This window comes from Elephas maximus, chromosome 23 (genome assembly GCF_024166365.1).
Source record: "Elephas maximus indicus isolate mEleMax1 chromosome 23, mEleMax1 primary haplotype, whole genome shotgun sequence".
Classification (NCBI taxonomy): domain Eukaryota; kingdom Metazoa; phylum Chordata; class Mammalia; order Proboscidea; family Elephantidae; genus Elephas; species Elephas maximus.
In genome coordinates this window covers 24,231,779-24,248,022 of record NC_064841.1, presented here as the reverse complement: position 1 = coordinate 24,248,022, position 16,244 = coordinate 24,231,779, and the positions used below count along the sequence as shown (strand labels likewise).

General features: G+C 36.1%; 1 protein-coding gene across 24 annotated transcripts in view; it reads left to right on the top strand.

Moving 5' to 3' along the window:
- NAALADL2 (N-acetylated alpha-linked acidic dipeptidase like 2) overlaps positions 1–16,244 on the top strand; it is a 1,621,055-nt gene that overhangs the window by 1,378,804 nt on the left and 226,007 nt on the right. The gene's annotated exons all lie outside the window — the stretch shown is intronic.

Below are 16,244 nucleotides of genomic sequence, written 5' to 3'. Positions count from 1 at the left end.
ACAGCGGTTATCACATTGGTTCCCTACATCCCATTCTTTTCCCCTCTGGAGTGATGCAGTGAGAGCCAGATGGACAGGCCTGCACGCATGAGGATTGTAACACAGTCCATGAACCCTGGAAATATAAATCTGGGAGTTTATACACGTGTCCCCTCTCCTCCTGCGGGAAGCAGAGAAACTTAATTTCCCTAGTGTAAACAAATTCTTCTTGGCAATAGAGGGAGGTCACTGAGTTCTTACACTTTGGAACTGAAATAAATGTCTTCAGAGGGAAGATAAAACAAACCTTGGTTTGTTTTCAGGTTTCTGGGTTTTATCCCTTTGAAATGTAAACACATGTCTCCAGGGAGGTAAATCTTTCCAGGTTTCTTTCACTATCTATTCAGTCATCCTTTGACATCCAAGACTTTTCCTTTAATCCAAGTTCCATTAAATTTGCTCAGAAAATCCTAACCATACAAAAACATGAAAGTGTTCACTTCCTGACAATACAGTACATAGCAGACATTCAGTAAATGATAGCTACAGTAATCATGATTATTATTGAACTCATAGTACATTAGATAACAGCATCTTCATTTCCTGTTTTTTTTTTTATTTTTTAGTCTCCTAGTATTCCTCCTACATACGGAGCTTTGAAGTTTGTTTTTTATTTGCAGTTTCAGGAGAGGTAAAGAATGAAAATATGTATAAAATTCGTTCATTTTATTTATTTTTTCTGTTAACTGATAATTACTGTTTTTTGAATTAACAAAATTTATTCTTTGAGACTATACATGTCCTCAACCCCTGTTTTCTGTGAATACTAAGAAAGGCTTCATTGATTTCATTAATTAAAAGCCATGTATATGTTTTTTATACAATATAATACTCATTTATAGAAGCTTTGGAAAGTGTAAAGAGACCAGAAACTGAAGACAAAGAATACATCTGCAGTTCTGTTCATTCAACAAGTGCCATAAAACAGCTCAATAACCACTTATCAAGATTTATGTGTAGAGCTTTATCGTGGATTTTTAAGCCTTACAGCTGACTCTGTTGTATCTAGTTTAGTTTGATAGGCCTGAGCAATTCTTATTTCTGTCTTGCAATTTCTATAGTGCCATCTGTATTTTCTGGCACTAGCTGCAACCTTGGCTTGATCTGGGCATTTGAGATACAGAGTTACGGAATGAGAGTAGCAGCAGACTGTTGATGAAGATCTGTGTCCCAGTCAAAGTTTTGCCACTTAGGAGCAAGCAGAACCTATCCAAACCGTGTATCTGAATCTCAGTCTACACATCCATAAACTGAGGGTCATAATAATGCTGCTTTACTAGTTATAAATATAAAATATAAATATGATATTTGTAATATAAATGTATACTATATAAAAAAGTAATATGTGTGAAAGCAACACATAAAACTTAAAAATATGGAATAAATTTTTAAAAACTATTTCATGATTTCCTCTTCTGGTAAAGAGGAAGAAAATTTCAAAACATTGTCACTCCAATTTTAATAAATTGAACAAGCCAGATTAGCTCCAAAAATCTCAGTTTTATAAACTCATTAGGCAGAGAACACCATGGTGGAGAAATATCTCCTGAGGCTCATAATCCTGGAGGCTGGACTGAAGAGCAAAAACTCCTTAGTAAGTAAAAAAAAAAAAAAAAGGCAATAAAGCTGTAAAGAAAAGAGAAACCTCACTAGGTTTGGAAAATTATGACTGTGCTATAAATCATAAGGAGATCTCTGATATATTATCAAGGATCAAATCCTAAACCTCAATGAAGGGAAGGTCAAATGCCCTCAAACATTTGCAGACAATGGTCTAACAAAATTTTCAGAAATCCCACACTCAGATCAATGGACAGATTAAATGGACGCACCCACCACAACTAGCCACCTAACAATGAACGGATGTGCCCTTATGTGGTGATAAATACTACTTAGGTCAGGATACAAAAAAAGAAAATTACAACTTGAAGAAACAATACAATGTGATCCATGGACAAGAGAGGAAATAATCAGCAGGAGCAGAACCGGAGATGATCCAGGTTTTGGAATTTCCAGAGACAGACTTTAAAATAACTACTATAAATGTGTTAAAGTTCCAATGGGAAAGACAGGCAACATGCATGATTATGAATTTGAGCAGAGAGGAAAACTAAGAAAAAGAAAACCAAATAGTAATACCATAAATGAAAAATATATCAGATATGAAGAATGGTTTGATGGGCCAAAAAGCAGACTGAATACATAAGAGAAAGGAATCATTGAACTAGAAGACAGAACAATAAAAATTATGCAAACAGAAGCAGTAGTATATAGAAGATTTGAATAACAGTATCAAACGGAGCTATTTGATATTGCAGAGTATGCATTCTTTTCACGTGCAAATAGAATCTTCATAAACGGGGCCATAAAACAAGTGCCAATAAATATAAAATTACTGAAAATAATGCAGAGTAGTTCTTTGACAATCACAATATTAAATTAGAAATTAGTTGTGATGAGATATTTAGAAAATCCTCAAATATTAGGAAATAAAGCAACACAATTCTAAAGAACCCATGGATCAAAGAAGAAATCATGAAAAATTGGAAAATATTTTGAACTGAAGAGCAATGAAAATACCATATTTAAAAATGTAACTAATTTAATGTTACATTTAAATTAAATGTAAATTAGTATAAATTAAATTAAACATAACTAATGTTTAGAGAGAATTTTCTAGTTTTAAATGTGCATATTGGAAAATAAGACAGATATAAAATCAATGATCTAAGTTTTCCAAGAAGCTAGGGGGACATTATGTTTTTAAATAACCTCGTAAAGAGAAGAAAAGAAATAATAAATAAAAAGTAAACATGGAAATCGATGAAATAGAGAAAAGTAATTGTTAAACATCTAAAAAGAATGATGACGATGATAGACACAGAGAGAATAAAAATTACCAGTATTAGGCATGAAAGAAATGGCATAAGTTATAACCCCTCAGATCCTATTAAATGGGTAACAAGAGAATATTATGAACAATTGCATGTCAAATTTGACAACTTAGATGAAATAAATTCTTGAAAGTCACAGCTTACCGAAACTGACACAACACAGGGGGCAACACAGGGGATGATGGAAATGTCTCATATCTAGGAAGGTTGTTTTCTTTGAGGTGTAATTTACACATAATAAAATGCAGTTGACAATTGTATATGTATGTAACCACCCAAAACAAGAAAAATCCTTTAATTTGTAGTTAACTTACATTTAGAACAGTTTTTATTTATGCCTTACTCTACTGAGAATTTTTTTTTTTCTACTGCAAATGTAAAATACCTCAATTTCATAGCTATTCCTGAATATAGGAGAAGTAGTTGGAAACTGGAATGAAATCTTGAGGTCTACTGTTAGAAACAACCTTCCCAGGCTTTACACAGAAAGCCCATTGCAGGCATGGGGATTCAGTGTCATGGGTGATATGAACATCAAAGAAAGAGCCTGTTGCCTGAGCTGGACTTGGTGTCACAGATGTAGTTAATGAGTAGTTTCAGAAAGAGGCTGTTGATTTCCCAGGAATATTTCTGACATATCTTCAGAGACCTCTGTTTAGGAGTAAATAGATAAAATAGTGATTTTTTTTTTCTTGCTAATGAAATCATGTTGCATTGGTCACTTACAACAACATAGTAAACTGATTTGCCCTCCATCTTCTTTCCCCCATGTGTCTGTCACTTTGTCATATTGTGGGGGCTTGCGTGTTGCTGTGATGCTGGAAGCTATGCCACTGGTATTCAGATAACAGCAGGGTCACCCATGGAGGACAGGTTTCAGCTGAGCTTCCAGACTAAGACAGACTAGGAAGAAGGACCCGGCACTCTACTTCTGAAAAGCATTAGCCAGTGAAAACCTTTTGAATAGCAGGGGAACATTATCTGATATAGTGCTGGAAGATGAGCCCCTCAGGTTGGAAGGCACTCAAAAGATGACTGGGAAGAGCTGCCTCCTCAGAGTCAACCATAATGACGTGGATGAAGTAAAGCTTTTGGGACCTTCATTTGCTGATGTGGCATGACTCAAAATGAGAAGAAACAGCTGCAAACATCCATTAATAATCAGAACCTGGGATGTAGGAAGTATGAATCCAGGAAAATTGAAAATTGTCGAAAACGAAATGGAACACATAAACATAGATATCCTAGGCATTAGTGAGCTATTAGCCATTTTGAATCGGACAGTCATACAGTCTACTATGCTGGGAATGACAGCTTGAAGAGGAATGGTGTTGCGTTCATTGTCAAAAAGAAAGTTTCAAGATGTATTCTGAAGTACAATGCTATCTGTGGTAGGATAATATCCATACGCCTACAAGGAAGACCAGTTAATACAACTATTATTCAAATTTATACACCAACCACTAGGGCCAAAGATGAAGAAAGAGAAGATTTTTATCAGCTGCTGCAGTCTGAAATTGATCGAACATGCACTCAAGATTCATTGATAATTACTGGCGATTGGAATGCAAAAGTTGGAAACAAAGAAGAAGGACCAGTAGTTGGAAAATATGGCCTTGGTAATAGAAACAATGCCGGAGATCGAATGATAGAATTTTGCAAGACCAACGACTTCTTCATTGCAAATACCTTCTTTTGCCAACATAAACAGCGACTATAACATGGACCTCACTAGATGGAACGCACAGAAATCAAATTGACTACATCTGTGGAAAGAGATGGTGGAAAAGCTCAATATCATCAGTCAGAACAAGGCCAGGGGCCGACTGTGGAACAGACCATCAGTTGCTCCTATGCAAGTTCAAGCTGAAACTGAAGAAAATCAGAGCAAGTCCATGAGAGCCAAAATATGACCTCGAGTATATCCCACCTGAATTTAGAGCCCATCTCAAGAATAGATTTGACGCACTGAATAGTAGTGACTGAAGACCAGACGAGTTGTGGAATGACATCAAGGACATCATCTGTGAAGAAAGTAAGAGGTCATTGAAAAGACAGAAAAGAAAGAAAACACCAAGATGGATGTCAGAGGAGACTCTGAAACTTGCTTTTGAACATCGAGTATCTAGTGCAAAAGGAAGAATTGATGAAGTAAAAGAACTGAACAGAAGATTTCAAAGGGCGGCTTGAGAAGACAAAGTAAAGTATTATAATAACGTGTGAAGAGCTGGAAATGGAAAACCAAAAGTGAAGAACACGCTCAGCGTTTCTCAAGCTGAAAGAACTGAAGAAAAAATTCAAGCCTCGAGTTGCAATAGTGAAGGATTCCTTGGGGAAAATATTAAACAACGCAGGAAGCGTCAAAAGAAGATAGAAGGAATACACAGAGTCATTATACCAAAAAAAATTAGTCAATGTTCAACCCATTCCAAGAGGTGGCATATGATCAGGAACAGATTGTACTGAAGGAAGAAGTCCAGGCTGCTCTTAAGGGACTGGCAAAAAACAAGGCTCCAGGAATTGATGGAATATCAATTGAGATGTTTCAAGAAACAGATGCAGCGCTGGAGGTGCTCACTCATCCATGCCAAGAAATATGGAAGACAGCTTCCTGGCCAACTGATGGGAAGAGATCCATATTTATGCCTATTCCCAAGAAAGGTGATCCAACTGAATGTGGAAATTATAGAACAATATCATTAATATCACATGCAAGCAAAATTTTGCTGAAGATCATTCAAAAACAGCTGGGGCAGTATATTGACAGGGAACTGCCAGAAATTCAGGCTGGTTTCAGAAGAGGACGTGGAATCAGGGATATCATTGCTGATGTCAGCTGGATCCTGGCTGAAAGCAGAGAATACCAGAAGGATGTTTACCTGTGTTTTATTGACTATGCAAAGGCATTCAACTGTGTGGATCATAACAAATTAAGGATAACACTGCGAAGAATGGGAATTCCGGAACACTTAATTGTGCTCATGAGGAACCTTTACATAGATCAAGAAGCAGTTGTTCGGACAGAACAAGGGGATTGGTTTAAAGTCAGGAAAGGTGTGTGTCAGGGTTGTATTCTTTCACCATACCTATTCAATCTGTATGCTGAGCAAATAGTACAAGAAGCTGGACTATATGAAGACAAATGGCATCAGGACTGGAGGAAGACTCATTAACAACCTGCATTATGCAGATGACACAACATTGCTTGCTGAAGGTGAAGAGGACTTGAAGCACTTACTAATGAAGATCAAAGACCACAGCCTTCAGTATGGATTGCACCTCAACGTAAAGAAAACAAAAATCCTCACAACTGGACCAATGAGCAACATCATGATAAATGGAGAAAAGATTGAAGTTGTTAAGGATTTCATTTGACTTGGATCCACAATCAACAGCCATGGAAGCAGCAGTCAAGAAATCAAAAGACGCATTGCATTGGGTAAACCTGCTGCAAAGGACCTCTTTAAAGTGTTGAAGAGCAAAGATGTCACCTTGAAGACTAAGGGTGCCTGACCCAAGCCATGGTATTTTCAATTGCATCACATGCATGTGAAAGCTGGACAATGAATAAGGAAGACTGAAGAAGAATTGACGCCTTTGAATTGTGGTGTTGGTGAAGAGTATTGAATATACCGTGGATTGACACAGTGGCTGCAACAATGAGCTCAAGCATAACAAGGATTGTACGGATGGCTCAGGACTGGGAAGTGTTTTGTTCTGTTGTGCATACGGTCGCTATGTGTTGGAACCTACTTGACGGCACCTAACGACAACAACAACCATCTTCTTTAAGCTGGAAAAGGGAAAAGAATTCTCAAGAAAGTTTAAGGAATATGATGTAAAAAGAGACAAGAGTAAACCTAGAGTGAAGATTGTAGATCTTCGAATACGTGGGTTTGATAAGCGTGATTTTGGACATGATCTGAGTTATTGCTTAAGTCAACTTGTTAATACAACCAGGTGCTGAGTTCCTTTTTACTAGCCAGCTCTTTATGCCAGGCATCGTCAGATGTTATTATTCTACTTGTAACTGCTGCATTAATACAGAAACATTAACAAATACTACCCGTTATTTTACTATACGAAATAATTAGTAGTTATTAACCCATTGCCACTGAGTCAATTCCAACTCATAGCAACTCTATAGGACAAAATAGTACTGCCCTATAGGGTTTCCAAGGTGTGGCTGGTAGATTTGAACTGCCAGTCTTTTGGTTAGCAGCTGAGCTCTTAACCACCGGGTTGGCAATAATTTTCACCAGTTTTTTTTTAATTATTTATCCCCTGAACAGTAAGTAAATGCATTTATTATTAAAAAATTACTTGATTTGTGAACTATTCTGCTAAGAGCATTTTTTGTCTGTATGTTCTTTCTTGTGGCTGTTGCTAAGCTTTCCTTGCCTCCTGATGTTTTTGTAAAGTATGATGTAAAATAAAATAAAATAAACACAGATTATTAAATAAAAATGCAGTATGTGTTAATGTATAACATAGAAACACATTCAGAGATTCAGAGACGAAAAAAAGGCAAGAAAAGTAAGGAAGATTAGCCTAAAGAAAGTCTAGTATGTGAACACTGGGTCTTCTAAAATTATTTTGTTTCTATGGGTTAATTACAGAGAGTTCCCAATTTACACGGGGTTCCATTCTGATGACTCCATCGTAAATTGCTTCTGACATAAGTCAAATACCTTTCTTTTTCATCATTTTTGAATTTTATTATCAATATCTTTATGAATCCAATCTTTATTTTTGTTTGGAGGTTGGAAACATTACATATAAACTTTCAGCCTCAGCATTGGTGCTTCCTTCTTTTCCAGATAGATGCATGTTACGTGAGCAAAAACAAAAAACGGGTGGTTTTAAGTGCGGTTCATACTAACTTGAATACGTCCTACGTAGGGGGCTACCTGTAAATTGAGTCACATTTTTTAAGACTTGAGTTATGATTATTATACTAATCCTAAAAGTAATTTACAAAAAAAAGCAAACTATTTAGGAAATAAAACAGACACACACGCACACTTAAGGAATGCAAACAATTTCTAGTATTGCTCCTTAACAACTGTTTTGTGATTTTGTAAAATCACTTGGACGTTTATTTCCTTTTGTGCTCTTGGGTTGAATTAAGATTTCTCATGCCTCTTCCCAGTCTAAAAACAGGATATTAAGTCAATATCAACAAACTAGAAAGGTGACTTGGATATTTTCAGTAAAGCCAATACTATGTACTTTCCTAGAAGTTGAAAAAAAAAATTGAAATATAAAAATGTATATTGAGAAAATAATGTGTTAAAATTGTTCCACATTTGACCCATGTGGGTTGCTACACTTCTGTTTAAACTCCACATTATCTCAGGTCTGTTTTACTTTGAATAGGGATGAGAACGTTATGTTTCAAAAAATTATGGTTATAATTACCTTTTTCCTCAGTCTAGTTTGTGTTCAGTGCCATTCAAAGTCTGAAAGTGTTTTAATTTCCTATATTATACTTAAGTATTGATGTGTATATGCTCTGACTACAGAAAGGAGAATATTGTAATGAGGGAAGAAAGAGCACATGGGACTTTTTAGATTCAATTTTTTTAGTCTAAGCAGGGAGTCTTTGATTATGTTCTTTAAACTGTACACAGTGTTGATGTGACTTATGTAGAGTAGACTGAAGGTTGGAAGGAATCGCAACAGGAGTTGAAGGAAATTATTCTTTAGAAAGAATAATTTAAATTAAAAAACACAGAACCTTAGGCTCTGAGGACCTTTGGCAGTGGGGAGATGGTGTAGCATAGCAGTGAAGACTGTATGTAAGATAATGATCTGTGGAGTCAGATAAACCTGGATTTGAATCCTGGCTCTACCACTTTTGGTATGATCTTGGGCTAGTGCCTGAACCTCATTGATCCTCAATTGGCCATTTGTAAAGTGAGGGCAATAATCGTTCCTGGCTCATAAAATTGTGTGGATTAAATTGGGTGATAAATGCAGAGCACTTAGTGCTGGTGTATGGTAAGCAATATTATTACTCTATTCATTCTAGGCCAGGCCCATTGAGTACCAAATATACTGAACATATGTACTGTGGTTTACTGTCTATCCAACCTCCAATAAGTGTGTGTGAACGTAGTATTTTAAATGATCATTTCTGCAAAAATAAATAAATAAATGCACAAAATATATGTTGGTATGGTAGTGAGTTGAAGTTTAGTCAGCTCAGTCTATCCTGAAAATAAATTCAACATAGCATTCTATTCTTTAACTATGTATATGCACTAATACTGTCTTCCCCCACACTTAAATCCTATCCTCATTTCAACATTTTACTCCCTACTGTCTCATCTACTTAACAGTTCTGCTCTTTGGATAACTTTACAGAGTTTTGAACTCTTTCACTTTAAGATCATGATCTATGAATTTCCCCAAATGATTCCTGTGTTTTTAAATTTCTCCTTGTTTCCTGGATCCTTCCTCTCAGATTCAAAGTGTTATCTATTTCAATTCTATCTACAACGCAGCAAATAAACAAGACATTTCCTTGACTCTTCAGCTTCATTACTAATTATCTGATTTTTCTAATCTCAAACTAGTCTTAATTTCTAAATACTGAAGCTTATAGTTGGTGTCTCTACCTCTCATCACAATCACTTCTTAACCAATTGTGTTCTGTCTTCTGTTCCCAGGACTCCACAGAAACTCCTCTGACAAAAGCTGGGGATCTTTGAAATGTGCCGTGCAATGGATAATTACATCTTCATCTTACTGTACTTTGTTTCCTTTGTAACATTGATTATTCATTCTCGGACATTCTCTACCCTTTTAACACCATAAAGTCCCACCCACATGAGTCACCTTACACATTCTATAATAATTCCATCTCTAGCATCTTCATGGAAACCCTGGTGGTGTAGTGGTCAAGAGTTATGGCTGCTAACGAAAAGACTGACAGTTCAAATCTACCAGGCACTCCTTGGAAACTCTGTGGGGCAGTTCTACTCTCCCCGTACGGTTGCTATGGGTTAACACCTTCCTGGGTTTTTGTGTCTCCAGTCCAGAGTTTTGTGAACTTCAGACCAGGAAAGACTGGATGACTTCATTTAGATGTCCCACAAATAAACCCAGAAACCAAACCCAGTGCCATCAAGTCGGTTCCGACTCGTAGTGACCCTATAGGACAGTAGAACTGCCCCCATAGAGTTTCCAAGGAGCGCCTGGTGGATTTGAACTGCAAATCCCACAAATACCTCACCTCAAATGTTTAAATTTAATTCCTTTTCTGCTCTAAACCTGATTGTGTTTCTATGCTAAGTTGATGAAATTTTTAATCACCTATTTAATCAAATTTAGAAATATTTGTAGTCAACTTTGACTCATCTTTTAAAAAAAAATTTGTTTTGGTGAAGGTTTACACAAAATTTTAGCTTCCCATTCAACAATTTCTATACAAGTTGTTCCATGACATTGATTACAGTCTTCACAATGTGTGACCATTCTCATTATTTCTATTCTGGCTGTTCGATTTCCATTAATCTAATTTCCCTAGACCTGATACTCTCATCCTTGCTTTAAAATAACTGTGTCCTCCTTGGTCTCATATAGGTGATTTTTTAAAGGAGCACAGTACTTACAGACGATATTGATTATATTTTGAGCCAAGCTGCCTTTTAGCTACGCGGTTACCTCAGGGATTAGTTTCAGCTCAAGGTTTCAAGAATATCTCAGGGCAATTGTTTTGGGGAGTCCGTCAGTATCAACCAGTCCAGTAGGTCTGGCTTTTTTTTTTTTTTTTAGAAATTTGAGGTTCTGGTTCACATTTTTCTCCCATTCTATAAGGGTCCGTATATTGTGGCCCTGATTAGAAATGGTAGCCTGGCACCACCTGATTCTCTGGTCTCAGGGCAGATGAGGCCGTGGTTCATGTAGACTACTTGTCCTGTAGACAATTTCTTCTTTAAGCTTTGTTTTCCTTCTTTTTCTTTTGCTCTGGATGAGTAGAGACCAATAGTTTTATCCTAGATGGCTGCTCGCAAGCTTTTAAGACCCCAGACACTACTCACCAAACTAGGATATAGAACATAGCTTTATGAATTATACCACAACGGACCGAAATGTCCCATGAGACTATGGTCCTAAGCCTTCAAACTCAGAAATCCAATTCTGTGAGATGTTTGGTTATGTCTAAGAGGTATCTGTAAGTGTGCCCCCGTGTGCTTTATTATATATATGAATATATGTGCATGTAGCCACATAGATACATACACATATGCATACACCTCTGGCACAGTGGTTAAGAATTCAGGCCATTAACGAAAAGCTCAGCCGTTCAAAACCACCAACCACTCCTTGAAAACCCTATGGGGCAGTGCTACTCTGTCCTATAGGGTTGCTATGAGTCAGAATTGACTAGATGGCAACAGAAAAGAGACACATGTACCTAAACACATATATTCCTACATACATACACGTATACCTACAAATGTACTTTTTGGTTGTTTTTGCTGTTGTTTCAAAATTATATATGCCATCTCAATTACCAGTACGTTATTACCAGTAGGGTTTTTTTTTTTTTTTTTAAATTTCTTTTAGTGACATCATTTACCTTCATCAAGCTGTGTACACTTCACCCTCATTCAGTGTTACCTTTCCCATCACCAAAAATAACAAGTGTCTATTTTTTTTTACTATCTAGAGAACGAATCTCCCTCTCCCCTCCCCCTATCCCTGGTAACAACTAAGGGACATTAGTTTCTGTATATTTACTTGTTCATGTTATTTCATAGAAGTGAGAACATATATTTATTTTTTTGCAATTAACTTATTTCACTCAACATAATATCCTTCAGGTTCACCCATGCCCCAAGATGTTTTCGGGAACTCATTTTTGTTAATTACTGAGTAGTATTTTATTGTATATATATACTGCATTTTACTAATCCATTCATCCCTTGATGGACACTTAGGTTTTTTTGCATCTTTTCACTATTGTGAATAGTGCTGTGATCAACATGGATGAGCATATGTCTGTTTGTGTCACTTCTTTTAGATTCCTAAGGTATATACCTAGGAGTAGAATTGCTGGGATACAAGGCAGCTCTAACTCTAGGTTTTGCAGAACTAACGGACTGTTTTCCATAATGGCTGTACCGTTTTCTATTGCCACTAGCAGTGGATGAGGGTACCAGTTTCTTCACATCCCCTCCAACACTTATTATTATGTTTTCTAATCTTGGCCAGCTTAGTGGGAGTGAAATAGTATATCAGTGTGGTTTTAATTTGCATTTCTCTGATGGCTAATGACCTTGAGCATCTTTTCAGTGTGTCTTTCATTCATCTGAATATCCTCTTTGGTGAAGTGTCTGTTCATGTCAGTTTTTCATTGAGTTATCTGTCTTTTTGTGTTAAGTTGTAGAAGATTTCTATATATTTTAGGTATTAGACCCATATTTGTTATACCATTCCCAAAGATTTTTTTTCCCAGTCTGTAGGTTGTCTGTTTACTCTTTTGATATAGTCTTTTGATGAACATAAGTATTTAAGTTTTATGAGGTCCTACTTCTCTATTTTGTTTTCTGTTGCTTATCATTCATAGTAGTGTTTGACAATCTGTCATGAAAAAATTAGGTCCCAAAGCTTTACTCCCGTATTTGCTTCCAGGAATCTTATGGTTTTAGATTTAACATTTAAACCCTTAATCTATTTTGAATTAGTTTTTGTGTGTGGTATTACTGTGGATCTTTTCATTTTTATGCGTGTGGAATCCAGTTTTGCCAGGATCATTTGTTGAGGAGACTCTTCCTTCTCCAATCAATGGATTTGTCACCCTAGTCAAAAATCAATTGACCACAGATGTTTGGATTGATCCTACCTTTTTAATACTCCCAAATATGACTGACATTATCTTAAATATTTATCAAACTCATCTTCTCACTCTTTCTTACTGCATTGCTGCAATAGCCTGCTATCTAAATTTCCTGTTTCTAGGTGGCGTAGTTGCTTAGTGCTACGGCTGCTAACCAAGAGGTCAGCAGTTCGAATCAGCCAGGCACTTCTTGGAAACTCTATGGGGCAGTTCTACCCTATCCAATAGGGTCACTATGAGTCGGAATCGACTTAATGGCCCTGGGTTTGGTTTTTGTTTTTTTTTTTTTGAGTCATGTTTCTTTTAAAAATCATCCTTCACGTATATATCAGTGTGTGCCCATTTCAGTCTACCAATGGATTGCTCTAAACAAAAGCACTTTCTAAATGGTTAACGTTATTTACTTTCCTCTTTTCACCTACAGATAGTAAACAACCATCATCCTTAGTTAATATAACAGCAGAAGAAAACTTTCACGAAGTATATATACTTGTTTAATTGCCTCATTTTTTATGTCAGTGTGTATGAATACCTTTCTATTAAACATTATTATACTCACTAGTACACACAATAAAAGTTGTGCTGTATACGGGTGCCTTTATATTTTGAGAGATAGTGATGTTTGATCTATTATGTGTCTAAATCCCATTAGATTAAACTCCATGAGATTAAAGACAATGTCCTGCATTTAGGATAACACCAGGCACATAAAACAAACAAAAAAAGAAACCCACTGCCTCGAGTGGATTCCGACTCACAGCAACCCAATAGGACAGAGTAGAACTGACCTGTAGGGTTTCCAAGAAGTGCCTGGGGGATTCGAACTGCTAACCTTTGGCTAGTAGCTGTAGCTTTTAACCACTACACTGCCAGGGTTTCCCACTAGGCACATAGTAAATGTTAAATGTGTATTTTTTTTAATTAATTAAGTAAACATCAGAAACAAAGAATTACATGGTAAGAGGTAGGTGAGTAAGCAAGAGAAAGAAGAAGAATTACATTGGAGAATAAGGCACATATTGATAATTTAAATTAATATGTTCTGCCATGGAATAATTGAAAGTTCAATAAAAGCCTCATTAATTATAATATCAAACTTAACATTCTTATAGGAGCATTCAATTTGAGGCTGACTGATATTTTACCTTTGCACTATTTATGAAGTTAAGATTTGCTAAGTAAACTAATAAAATAAAAATTTTCAGGGTGTTTATTTAAAACTACCCTTGAAACAAACTTTCTTAAGGACTTTAAATCTTAATTATTAAATGAAAATGACTACAACAAATCATCAGTAGCATACTGTCTTAGCCATCTAGTGCTGCTATAACAGAAATACCACAAGTGAATGGTTTTAACAGACATTTATTCTCTCATGGTCTAGTAGGGTAGAAGTCCGAATTCAGGGCGTTAGCTCCAGGGGAAGGTTTTTTCTGTCAACCCTGGATGAAGGTCCTTGTCATCAGTCTTCCCCTGGGCTAGAAGCTTCTCCATGCAGGAACTCCAGGTCCAAAGGACGTGCTCTGCTCCTGGCACTGCTTTCTTGGTGGTACGAGGTCCCCCAGATGTCTCTGCTCACTTCTCTCTTTTATATCTCAAAAGAGATTGGCTTAAGGCACAATCTAATCTTGTAGATCTCATCAAAATAAATGCTGCTAATCCATCTCATTAATATCATAGCAGTAAGATTTATAACACATAGGAAAATCACATCAGATGACAAAACGGTGGACAATCACACAATACTGGGAATCATGACCTAGCCAAATTGATGCACATATTTTGGGGGACACAATTCAATACATAACACATACTTTCACTAAAGTAGAATCAAAATTATGAGGTTATCTCTGGAAAAATAAACATATCTAAATTCAGACTATTTACTATTTTTTATAGGATCATAGATAGGGCCTTTGGATTATCTCTAGTTCAGCTTCCTATCATAATCAGAAATCCTCTGTATAACTGATAAGCCTATATTGCTTATACTACCATCATCACCACAGCCATCACCACCTCCCCCATCTTCATCATGCTTTTATTGTTTTTAGCAACATCATTAATGCCATTTACATTGTGTCTGTTATGTACTAGGCATTGGAGGATTCAAAGCATATCTGTGAATTATAAATTCTTATCCAAATACGAAGATAGGTAACTGGTAGATAAGGTAATTGATTTTTTTTTCTTTAATTAAGAGACTGAAGATCTCACAATTATTATATGGTAAAATCAAAACTTTAGCCTATGCCTATGTTGACTGCCAAAGAGACCCCCTGAAAACCCTGTTGATAAACAAAGTTTATTAGATCTAGTGTAGTCAGTTAGAATACCACCTTAATTCTTAGCAGTGGCTCAAAATGGAGAATTTAAATAAAAGTATTTATAAAATTTTATGGGCTGTGTGATTTTATCACACATCTTACAAGGTAGAGTGCTGGTTGGGACTGGGTAGAATTTATGACATTAGTTTTAGATTGGTGAGAATAATGAGGAGAGGAACATGAAACAGATTTTGATAAACAAGCTTGATAGATAAACTCTGGTTTATTCATAGACTTAGCAAACAAATAGGTTACTTTTTCTTGATCTCGGTATTATTAAACACAGGGAAGGAAAAGTATTTATGGTCCCAGAATTGTGCAACATAGTAGAACATAGGAGTTTTGGGAACTATCCATTTGAAACTAATAGTTGAAGCCAGAAAATTAGACAAAATCACCTAAGGGAATTCTGAAATGGTGAATTAGAATTATGTTCATTTCACTTCTCATTTTTATGACTTCAAAGCTCCTCAGCTGCATCATCTTAATTTTTTATTCCACCACTGTTATACTTCAAAGTAATCTATTCTACTGTTGGAGAGCTCTAACAAATAGTTCTAATAAGTAGTTCCAATAAAACTAAACTTAAATTTGTTACTCTGTAGTAGTGAGTTATTGATGTAGATCGTATTGAATATCTCTTCCCCAAGAAAAACCAAAAAAAACACAGAAAACAAAACCCATTGTTGCCCAGTTGATTCTGAATCATAGCGATCACATAACCCAAAACACAGTGCCGTCGAGTCGATAGGACAGAGTAAAACTTCCCCATATGGTTTCCCATGATAGTCTTTGGAAAAATATCTATCTATCTCTCTCTCTCCTATTTCATCCATCCATCCATCCACATGCATATCCTGTCCCAAGTCCTCTGTTTTTAAACTAATCCTAGTTCCTTCAGGTTTTTCAAGTAAAAACAATATTTATATATTAAATATTTCATGAGATGCAGATGTTGATAAGTATAAGAACATTGTTTCAGATAGTAACAGTGCTAGTATTCTATGTCTTCTTGCGTTCTGTAGATTGACTCTGCCTGCAAGTACAAAATGAAGTAATTATAATATCTCTAGTAGATTCGTTTCAACCGTCTTAACACTAAGGTTCTGCTACAATGTATTATCAGCAGCATAT